Genomic DNA, 12,392 nt, shown 5'->3' on the forward strand with positions numbered 1-12,392 from the left:
TTGATTGTTTTTGCAGGTGGATCTGATCGATAGTCTTACAGTGTTATGACCCAAACTTCTTTCTGTGTGACACATTCAACTAATCAACTCTTCCATCAAACATATTGTTTCATTTCCATTTTTATTAGTAAAGGCTGATGGAGCAGCTTATTTTCTTAGGTTCCCACTTTATTGCTTCTATATAGTGAACACAGTCTAAGACGTTTGAGAACAGAGGAGTTGGGAAAACTGCTGCATAGAATACATGGATAAGTACAATAATTCCACCGAAGCTTACACTCAAAGCATGGGTAGCAGCAGTATGTATTACCTCCTCGGTGCGGTGCTAGTGGTGTTAAGCGCACGACCCACGTATTGAGACCGTCGTCATCAACGCAGCCGTCGCGGGTTCGAGTCCCGGCCCCGCCGACAGTTGCCCCACGTCTTATTCCCCTCTCTCCACCTCCATTTACTGTCTGCTGACTTTCAGAAAAAAAATACACTGAAAAAGAAGCCACTAATGCCGCGAAAAAATATCTGGCAAAACAAAAATCATTGCAGTCTCATTAAATAAAATCAGAAGCCTTTCTAAATCGATCTGTCTGAAGAACAAATTCTCTCTATCAGGGAGCATAAACTGCACACTTCATCTGGGGAGATTGGGGTGGAGGGTCACCTTCCAGCACGATATTTTTCCTAAGGTGTTTATCATAAAAGAATGGCAAACATTGTCAGTCTCCAAATGTGAAAAGCTGGTGGAGACGTACCCTAAAGGCAACTCTACAGAGTACAGGTACGTCTAAAAATGTGAATGTCGTGAAAAGTATATTTTTTGTTCTTCATTTCAGAAAGGGAAACTCAAATCATATAGATACACCAGAAAGAGAGACATCTGTCAAGCCTTTATTACAGAAAATGAAAATCCTAAATTCAGTGTCTTTAATATCAATAAAAAATCAATCAAAAAAAATATTTTAACCAGAAATGCCAGGCCTCTGGAAAGAATGTTTTCTCTAAGCACTCAGTACTTGGTTGGGGGTCCCTTTCCATCCATTACTGTATCAATGCAGCATGGAATGGAGGAGATCAGCCTACTGAGTTGTTCCTGGAGGTCTTCCTCCAGGAAGCCCAGGTTGCTTTGATATTGGTCTTGAGGTCATCTTCCTCTTGAAAAAACCTCATAGATTCTCTATGAGGTTTAGGTCAGCCCAGTTTGCTGACCAATCAAGCACAGTAAGACCATGGTCACTGAACCAGCTTTTGGTGACTTTGGAAGTGTGGGTTGGTACAAAGTCTTGTTGGAAAAGGAAATCAGTATCTCCATGTAGCTTGTTAGCTAAAAGAAGCATGAAGTGCTCTAAAATGTTTTGGTTGATGGGTATGGACTTCAGAAAACCCAGTCTCTTCCCTATGATTGTGTAGGCCGTAATATGGCCATTTCAATAAAATTTATACATCGAAAATGCTTTTTTTAATCTATAAAAACCACTAGAAAACACATGGTTTGTAGTACAAATTGGTATGAATACCTCTGCAGGGTACTGTAATTGACTTTCTAGAACCATACTAGTTCCTTTAAAGAATTCCTAGTTTTTACACCTGCTAACAAACAAAATGCTACCTCTGTGCTCAAAGGAAAGGCAGCATTTATCGGTTGAAAAGACTTTCCCATGGAGCACAAACTGTTTAGAGAATGTTAGGTGGACTGTACAGCTGCTGCAGCTGTTGCCTTTTAGTTTGACTAAGACTCTGTGAGACGGCAATGTCTTCCTGCTTTGCTTGGACACAAGAGCTAATGGAGAAACCCACACTGCTTATTTCAATTAAAGCGTCAGTCAGTGATATTCTTGGATGACAATCAACTCGAAGATGTCATCTTAGATCAGAATAAAGAATGATGGGAGCACATTTAGTAATAATAGTGTGACGAGAATACAGAGAATCTGATTTGTAGACTTCTGCTTATTCTTACACTAAAAATGTTTAGTCTATATTTAATAGATTTAGATTAAATTCAATCAATATTATTTTATGCAGTTAAACAGGTTTTGTAAAAGTTTGATCATTTTGAAGCCGACTACTTTGGATGCGAAATGGAGAGCTATGCCAAGGGATGGTTCACTTTACCCATGTGATGCAAAAGGTATCAGTCAGAAGAAGGCTGTAAACAACCCACAGTGTTGTGGCCCAGTAAATACAGTTCTCAAACGTTTTGACAAATAATGGGACAACAGTGACAAAAACTAGATGTTTCTCCAAATGGATGAAAAGTGAAAACAGAAACTGGACAGAGAGGCTGCTAAGAATCTGAAAGCAACACTGAAGACGTCCGAATCCTTTTCTTCCAAAGGCAACCTCCAGGCTTGGCTTAGCTCTCCTAAAGCCTTGTGGGAGAATCTACTATGGTCTGATGGAAATCACCAAAAGAACACCATTCCCACAGTAAAACACGGTGTTGGGAGCATGATGCTGTGGGATTACTATACCTCAGATGGAACTGGGTTTTCTGTCAAGGAGGTGCAGTTAGAAACATAACCTTGACCTAAAATCTTCATATGTCCCCTGAAAAGCTGTGGAAAACAATGTAAGAGCCTCCAACCAACGTCACTTAAAAAAAACAAATTAGGTCTCTCAAATTCCATAATCAGTAACTTGAAAAAGCAAACTGCTTTGAACAAAACTGTGGTTTTCTATCATATATCTTGCAGGTAAAGCCTCTAACACAATCAGAACCTTACAGAACACATCATATGTGCAGAAAGGAGAGAAACAATAAATAAGCAGTCCTGCTCAGGTAAAACAGATTCCACCAGAACTTGTGTGTTTCTAGTTTTGCTACAACACAGAAGTATGTTTGGTAGTACTTGGCACAATCAGAGCAACACATGTCTCAGCTGCTCCCAGTCCTCCTCCTTCTAGGTGAACATCACTCTGAGACACCCCTCTGTCAGTAAATCGGGCCCAAATAACTGTCCTTCTACTTCGGTTTATGCATGACTTTGTGTTGGTCAATCACATAAAACATAAATCAAATACACTGAAGCTTGTGGCTGTAACATAAAAATGTTAAAGGGGTATGAATTAAGGGGTGTCATCAGTACTGTAACTACTATATAAGGGATGATTTGTGGAGTTTAGTTATGGCTATTTTGCTGAATTCTGATATAAGCCTGAATTACCTTGTGATTCTCATTCCTGAGCTGTTCAGAGATGCATCTCAGCCTAAGTGCTTAGGTAGATTTGAGCACTCAGTGAACTGAAGAAGCCTTTTGAATAAGGGGTGAAACAAAAGAAACAAAAGAAACAAAAGAAGTCCAGTAGTGTTCTGCTTGAGCACTTAGGATTGTCATGTCCAGGATGACTGAGAACCTACACCAGCCTAGATGTACCTTCTGTTTCTTTACATTCAAGCTGTTCAAGTGTTTTCCTGTTTGGGAGTAAAACAGCTGCTAACAGAGCTCCCCTCTTCTGGCTCTCAGACAAATCTGATGCCTTAACTCTTAAAGTAAAACACAAATGTATCTGATGTTCCATTCTATCTGACTAGAGACCGTCAATTATGTTCGGACTCAGTGATAATGACCAAGTAGTTTAATGGCAGAACAGAGTTCTTCTCTTACCAAGTCTGAACCACAGATGTCCAAAAATATTTTTTAGATGTCCAAGCTAAGCTCTCTGATGACAGGGCAATCCTCTCAACTGTCTGCCATCTAGTCTGACTGTAGGCTATCAGTCCCAATCATGTGCTGCTTTGTCTGAGACCTAATAAATTTAACACACATATATCTACAAATTATCTTTTAAAAGAACACTGCATCAAGCATGCATAAAGCTGTTTGAACTGTTGTCAGTTAATTTGAAAAATGATAAGCTGGGGTTATTTACCTCATTAGAAATACAAATATCCAAAAAAGAGCAGAAATGAGTTGACAGCTGTTAACAGCCAAGATAATTTAACACAGTTTATATGTTTGGTCATTATTATAAAACTACAGCTAATATGAATAGATTGTTATGAAACATTTAAAGCTCATGTTCCCTGAACATCCCTGGCTCATAAAACAAACGCACATTTCCACAGACTATGTCCAGCCTGTCAGAGCCGCAGTCTGTGGCTTTCAGAATACCCAGAATGATTGATGACCTTATGGGGCCCAGTGAGAGCTGCAGCTACATGGCAGAAAACGTGAATGATTGACGGTGTTTAAGGGGGATGTGTAAACAGAAAACAGAGGTCCATGTATTCTCCTTAAATAACAGCTGAAGCTTTCTTAAAAAAGCAGAATTTAAATGATATAAAGGCAGCATTTGGCACGTGTGGTCTCAGTATCCTCACCTCAGCTGTGCTACCCTCAATGCGACAGATCTGTTGGTAAAATTTCTCCTCCATGTAACAAATGACAGAACGAAATCAGACTGGCCAGAAACCAACAAGATTAACACTGACAGGAAGAAACAACCATGCTTAGGACAGGCAGGCAGGCACAAACCCTGAAGGTGGAGCATGTTAATCCTTTACTGCCAATAAACTCTACTTCATCTGCCTGCTGCTCTGAAAGAAAAAAACCCACCAGTCAGAGCCGTGGGGAGCTGGGAGGCTCTGCGACGCTGCTGCACAAGGTGAAAAGACTTCCTTCTTCAGACCAGTCCAGCATCTTTGGCCATCTGGTAGAATGCTCACTTGTTAGCGATGAGACTGGAGGGAGAATCGAACTCCGCTATCTCTCCTTTATCCAACACCAAAACCCTAAACGACACAAAACAGCGAGGGTTCAAACATTTTACAGTTTTAAACCAGAACTACAGACACAGAAGCTTGGGCAATGGCAATAAAGTTTGTGTTTTGTGGCTTCAACCTTCTTAGATATTTGTTTACACGTTTCTATGGTTTATTCAAAGGGAACTTCAGGGCCAAATAATGACTGATGAGGTGATCCATTCATCTTCTAGATATTTATTTATAACACGACAAAATCAGACTTTGACTACACAACTTAAAAAAACCTCTTCTTTTTTTTTTTAAGCCATTCAGAGATGCCCTTTGTGTTTATTTGGGTCAGCAGTGGTTCTGGCCATGAAACTCTTCCATGGAGCCTTTTCTGGCCAGTCTCTCTTTTCTTTTGTTGAATCATGACATCTGACCTTAACTGAGGCGGCGAGGCCTGGAGAGCTCTAGATGCTGTTCTGGGTTCTTCTGTGACCTCCTGGAGGACCGGTTGATGTGTTCTTGATGTAATTTTGGTAGGATGGCCACTCCTTGGAAGGTTCTCCCCTGTTTCATGTTTTCTCCATTTCTTTTAGTCGTCCCCACGTGTTCTGTGAAAGGATCGATGCGGTAAGGGGGTAGAAGGCCTCCTGGCTCACCAAACCAGGTAGTCACAACCCTGCATCAGCAGGATCAGAAGTTTTCCCACCATTCTACTCTATCATCTCAGCTTTAAGCTGAGATGATAGAGTTTTTTCATTTATATTCGTTGAAGCAAAGAGTTTTTATGTTTGAAATTTGACTGATGAAAAGCAAGGCTCTTGATTGGCTGCTGTTCCCCATCAGCCTGCCTATAGATGCTGATGGAAGTGGTTCTTTCCTCTGGCCCAGCTGCAAACTGGGACGGGGTTGGCGCTGTCTTTTGCTGCCAGAATCTGAGTTTCTTTCATTGGAAACACAAAGAAGCACTGGAACGGGTTTGGTGGAAAAGGCCCCTGACATCTCTTTTAAAGGTGTTAACAACAAAAAGTGTCGTTTTTACATCAGCCTTATGTGTGGTGCATTCCCTGATCAGAAAATAATTGGGTTTCTGAGTTTGACACCAGCTAGTCATCAGTCAGGCCAGATTTGATTGAAAATTTGTCATTTCCAGTTCCCGGCTGATCTCTCTATGCTCTTATCGTTCCTTCTTTAATACTCTGCCTTTCAGGAATGTTGCTGAACCAAACCACTGGCTGACGACCTCTGTTCAAAATCCCATCAATTCTTTACCATCCTGCTAAGCCTGAATGGCCCCTGTTCCGACATTTTATACATGTTGAAGATGATAAATTCAAGAACAAATAATAATTTAACATCTTCGTAAAAAAAACTTAAACAAACCTGATGAGTAAAACCATAAAATACCAGTGGTTCATAGAATGTGGAACTGAACTGATATGTCCTTTTTCATCCTGTCCCAACTCTGTCAAGTCAGCGAACAGAAAACAATCCACCATATTTCTCTTCAGTGATGGTATTAGTATGATCTACAGTTATTTATATTGTCTAAGTTGGAACACACACATCAAACCGAAGCCTTTTAAAACAGTGCCAGTGTATGTGTTGTACACCAAACCTTGTATAGTCCATGATGGTGTTGAGGCGATGGGCTATCGTCAGAACTGTGCAGTCATCAAACTGTGAACGGATGGTGGACTGGATCAAGTTGTCGGTCTCCATGTCTACAGCAGCAGTGGCTTCATCCAACACCAGGACTTTGGTCTTCCTCAGTAGAGCTCTGGCCAGGCACAGCAGCTGCCTCTGCCCCACGCTGAAGGAAAACACACTTTCTTAAACAAGCACAAAACTCAGATGGATGAGCTCACTTAGAACGGGCTGCCACCCACGGTGCCATGTAGACAGATCCACACCACATTGACTGTTTTCACATTAAAACCACAGACTTTAATGTATTTTAATGATTTTTTGTAACAAATTAACACAACAAAGAACATTACTGTGAAGTTGAAACATTTTGACTAATAAAAATCTGTAAATAAGTAGTGTGCATTTGTATTCACCCCCTTTACACTGAAACCCCTATATAAAATCCAGTGCAACCAGCTGCTTTCAGAAGTCTTCAGACAGCAATGATCAGAGAAGCAGCCAAGAGGGCCAAAGTAACTCTTGAGGAGCTGCAGAGATCCACAGCTTGGGTGGGAGAATCAACTGATAGGACAGTTACTAGTGTGCATTTCACAAATCTTGCCTTACTAGAAGGCTGGAAAGATTTAAGCCTTTGTTGAAAAGAAAACTATAAGATGTTCTGTTTGGATTTCTTTTATGAGCCACAAAAGAGATACAGCCAACATGTGGAAAAGGTCCTCTACTCACATGGGGCCAAAAATTAACCTTTTGGCTAACATGCAAAACACTGTGTGGAGGAAACCTAACCCTGCATATCACCCTGAACACACCATTATCATGGTGTAACATGATGGTGGCAGCATCATGGTGGAGATTCATCTTCCAGCAGGACAACCACCCTAAACATACAGCCAGAGCTACAATGGGATGGTTTAGATAAAAGCAGATTCATGTATCAGAATGGCCTAGTCAAAGTCTGGAGCTTCTGACTTTTAACATACTTCCTGAAATTTAATGCTACACGCCAAAAGCTGCATCCTGTCACAGAAATAGTATATCTTAACATTCCAGCAGCTAGATCAGACAGTTTTATAAAACAATTTCTGTTTCCCCATCATCACGCAGCCTTCTTTTCTGAAAACCACAAGCTCTCGAACACCTGAAGTGGCTTTAACACAAAGGGCAAAATCATTGGGAAACTGTTTAGCAGACTAGTAAACAGGCGAGCGTTCAATGGCCAAAGCCTAAAATCCAGATTACATTAAAGGAAAACTCTTTAGGGCCAACAAGAAGACGCTTTACCCATTGAACTTCGCTCCACTTCCCTATGTAGGAGATGGAGGGTGGAAAGAAATCTTACCCATCATACAAACCCATTATACCAACCATATACTGAGCTGTGGTAGTAGGGTGTAGATGTATCATAACCATCATCATCTGCCAGCCAGCTCTGGCCAATAGCCATCACAGATTGGCGGCTGCAGTGGCAATGAGAACAACACACAGTTAATATACTGTTGAGCTCCACATCCCCCCCTTAGTTCCCTTCCAACTATCACTACAGAACTGTGGTTCAGCAACTCTGGTCTAGGAGAGCAGATTATACCGATGCTAAAGAATGGTGGAAAATTTGTAAAGATAAATGTATGCTGCCTCATCAGATCCCTGCAGAGGCTTCATGGTAGCCGTGTAGCTTACATAGACACCTAACAGAAATGTAGCTTCACTGAAACCTCAGCTCAAAGATATCATGACCCTCAAACACTGCGTGAGTGCCATTTTCAAGGCTCTGCCGATCAATGATAGATCCACAATCATGATGTCAAATGAGAGTTCAGAGTTAATTTCAGCACACGTGGAAGAAAAACAGTTACAAGCATTAAATTTGGTTTATAGCTTCTATTGCTTGACATGGAAACAGAGAAATGAAACCTTTGGTCTCACTGCAAACTAGAGCAGATCCACCATAGGGGTGGCCTCAATGATGAAATCATCTGGAAATACCATGACTATATGGCTCTTCAACCAAGTAAGTAGAATGAAGCTAAATAATTTTAAAATTGTTTTTGATGATTATGTTGTTTTTGTGACTATTTGGAGCCACGGTTGAAATACAAATGTACACAGCCCTACTCCCAGCTAGGAACTAATCTATCTCTAACATGCTACACTGTAGACTTTGCATTGATCTAGTGAGGAAGCACAGATTAACCTTTGGATGACAGCATTTGTCTGAAGAGATCGTATTCATATCTTGTAGAAAAATGTATTCAAATACTTGGTCGGTATAACTTACTACTGTGATAAACTTTAAAAAAATGAAGCTCACCATGACCAGAGTTAAAGATAAAAACTGTCAGCGTCGCAATACAAAGATGGGTTTCAATTAATGTTTCCGTCAATGTTTGGTGTCCAGTTTGACCTTGTGCTTACCATTCCCGTCCAACCAGGAGAGCAGCTCTTCCACAGAACTACAACGCCTCACAGTTAAAAGACAATGTGCCCTTTGACAAGCAAACATGTTCAGGTTCACAGATAAAGCACATGTGTTATCCTGTGTTTTCCCCCTGATTTCTCATCTGAATTAATCTGCTTCTTGTGTAAATCCAGCTATCTACAAGTCAACAGGTGACAAGCATCAAACAGGCGCACACACACAAACCAAACAAGCACCAGACTGGGATCTCATGCAAGCTCTACATCTGTATGCAGGGCTTTAGGGAGCTCTGACGGCATGGCCATCACTGACCAATTTGCTCAAGTGAAAGGGTAGTTTAAAAAAAATAAAAAACCCAACACACTATTTAAGTAAACACCCCCCTGTATATCAATGAATAGCATTTTTGACTGGGTGACCATAGAAAGAAAGAGTCTGGTACTTACAGTGCATGTCTCGTTCATGCTCGTACTCGATAAAAGCATAACCACGAGGCTTTCCTGTCCTCTTGTTGTAGACAATATAGATCTGAAACGAGAAACATCTGGAAATGTATCGACTGAAAACTGATTGAACTTCGGCTGACTAACGGCTCTATACACAAACTTGTGTCAAACAATAAGAAGATGTAAACTGTAGCTGATACACAGTCAAACAAGCAGCAGGCTAACCTACCCGTTTAATAGGGCCGTAGACCTCAAACTCACGTCGAAGCTTGGACTCTGTAGTATCATAGTTCTGCAAGAAAAGACAGTTATTTTAATCAAAACCGGTTTATGCAAAGTAATGCAAGGACGTCTAAAATAAAATGTGATCCCATCATACTAACAATTCGCGCAACAAACAAGGTCTTGAAAGCATCTCCTTGTGCATTTGGGTCATTATGAGGGTCCCCTGTGGTCAGACAATTTGAGAGAAGCTTCATTAGTCCAAACCAATAAAATAAACAAGTTTTTTTATTGTTAAAAAACTTACAAAGCTTCAGTTCTGTCTCCAACACCGTCTGCCGTCTTTCGATCTTCTCCCGCCTCTGTAAAGCAAAAACCCAACAAATTAAGAACATTTGTTATGACAGTAGAGCCTATATGCTGTATACTGACACAGTACATCATACAGTGCAACATATATCTTCTTGTTTTATTGTCTTACAATAAACATAGCTGAATATAAAAAGCATCCACACTGAGAAACTGGTTGGTAAAAAATAACCAATTATGGTTCTTCATCCATGTCATAATTATGCACTAGTTGTGTAGGTTTGTTACATACAATCCCAATAAAATACACTGAAGTACTACAGTATACACTACCATAAATCACTATATGAAATCAAAGCAGAACTCAATGCAATATTTTCTTCTTGTTTTCAATGAGAGTGTGATCACATGGTAAGCTAAAATATTCCAGACACCAGCTGGTTTTTGGTTGTCAGCAATGACCTAACAGATAGCAGCTATTCCAGGAGGTTAAACTGTCTGCCGATTAGAGAAACACAAAGAAGGGCTCCATACCTAAGGTTTTCTCCTCCTTCACTACACTCATGGCTGAGTTTGTTGGGGAGGCCTGAAACAAAGTTCTTGAGATGGGAGAACTCCAAAGCCCTCCATATTTCCTCATCAGAGTAGGAGTCAAAAGGATCCAGGTTCATCCTCAAAGAGCCCGAAAACAGCACTGGGTCCTGAAAGTTGAGCAGACAGTCATGTCAGGACACTAAATGTGTGGTTTTACTGAGCTACACTTAAATTCTACGGTTTGGTATTTAAACACTCTTCATCCTTAATCTCGCCTGGGATGTTTGTTGTTTGTATGCTGTGGGAAATTAGTTCAACCAATCTGAAATTCTTAACATGTTCCCCTAACAAATCTTCCTTTGAAATAATGGATATAATGCTGAACCTTAAAAATCAATCAAAAGATTGTCCTGTCCAAGTTAGAGAAAAGACTGATCAACCTTTTAGAGGATTTGGCTGTGTTAAATGTATTTTTGCTTGCATTTCTTACACTTCAGTCATCTATTTTTGTGTAAAGTCCTGCAAGATTCTGTAAGAGCTAACAGAACCCAGAAAGGGACTCCCTTCAGTTGTATTGAAGTGGATTTGGAGCTCAAAGCTGACAGATCAAAGCAGGTCTCAACCCCTGTTCATTTTAAATTAATCCCAGTGACGATAAATAAACACATTTGCTGTCGTTTCTTTTTTTGACAGAGACCATTAAGGTAGGATTAAATAAATTCATCCTTCATATTATGAGAGTAATTGGTTAATGAACAACACAATAATTCAACATAGCTTTAACCTACTACACAGTGGAAATCAGGGTGTGTGTGTGTATGTGTGTGTGTGTGTGTGAGTAATAGAGGCCCCTGAAAACTATGCTGGTTCCTGGAAAGGGTTCCTGAAGTGGAAATGTGCTTTAAGTCATATACACTACACACAAAAAGTTTGGGATATTTAGCTTTTGTTGAAATGTATGAACAAAAAAATAAACAGTTCACACTACAGTGATATTATATCATAAAGTAGGGCATTTAAATAGAAGCATGCAATGGTGATTTCCTAATCTGAAACCATTTGCTAAAACAAAAGCCAACAACAGTGGAGGGTAGACCACAACAAACAAAGTCAATGTCTCAATGACCTGTCACGTTCCCTTGAGAATCAATTACAGCTTGACAACGTCTCCTGCTGTTCACAAGTCAACTTATTGTCTGCTGAGGGTCTTCTTGAATGGTGGCCCTCAAGTCATTGAGGTTCTGGGATCCAGAGTATGAGCCTCTAAAGGGCGACTCAGCTGATGCCACAGGTTTTCCTTGGGATTAAGGTGTAGGACAGTTCTCTGTATTGACTAGACATACCTGCCCACACTGTAACACCACTACCACCAAAGACTGGTCTGGTGGCAACAGTGGCTGAAGCATAGTGCTCTCTTTGATGTCTCCAAAATTGTTGACAGCCATCGTTCCAGCTCAACATGAATTGGCTTTCATGAGAGAACAGCACTGAGGCCTACTGGTCCCTCATCGAGAATAAATGCTCCCTGGCCCATACCAGACAATGATGCCTGTACATGGTGGTGTGGTCAGGTAGCCTTACAGGTCGTCTAACATGCAAACCATGCTGGTGTACACGGTTTCAAATAGTCTGATGTGACACCTAGGTTCGCAATGAAGCAGTCATCAGTGTGGGACATGGCTAAAGGACGTCCACTACTCTGCCTTTCTGTGAATTTTCCAGGTCTCTCTGTTGCAACCTGCAGATGAAACTCTGTGACAAGCTCAGTGGCAAGTTGTCTGCAATGGTGAGTTACTGTTGTACCTTGTTGGGTGTCATCTTGGTCACATGATGCCAAAATGTGAAAAGCATGATGAGGAGGACTGTTAAAATACCATTTCTGATTGGACTATGAAATGTATAGTTCGATTCGTGGATCAAGCATTTCAGGTTCACCCCGAAACACACACAGCCAGCCAAACAACAACAACAACAACTACTACAACAGCTTGTGTGATTCAACTGATAACCTGATAATAAATATTTTAATAGTCCTCTAATTGCTGTCTGATTACTTCAATGCACTATAAGTAGGCACAACATGCGGATTCGAAACATAAAAACAGAGGATATCAGATAAAATATTTATTCT

General features: G+C 40.6%; 1 long non-coding RNA gene and 1 pseudogene across 1 annotated transcript; both read right to left on the reverse strand.

Annotated features, from left to right (window-relative positions):
• Window positions 1-476: 476 nt before the first annotated feature.
• The window catches only part of LOC124864556, a 30,085-nt pseudogene continuing 18,169 nt past the window's right edge, over window positions 477-12,392 (reverse strand).
• On the reverse strand, window positions 7,300-9,782 carry LOC124864557. Its single transcript, XR_007037319.1, has 5 exons — window positions 9,726-9,782; window positions 9,580-9,644; window positions 9,426-9,488; window positions 9,197-9,278; window positions 7,300-7,791 (listed from the first exon to the last, which is right to left on the reverse strand). It is a non-coding gene; the product is annotated as an uncharacterized LOC124864557 (long non-coding RNA).

The sequence above is a fragment of the Girardinichthys multiradiatus genome, chromosome Y, assembly GCF_021462225.1.
Source record: "Girardinichthys multiradiatus isolate DD_20200921_A chromosome Y, DD_fGirMul_XY1, whole genome shotgun sequence".
In the NCBI taxonomy this organism is placed as follows: Eukaryota; Metazoa; Chordata; class Actinopteri; order Cyprinodontiformes; family Goodeidae; genus Girardinichthys; species Girardinichthys multiradiatus.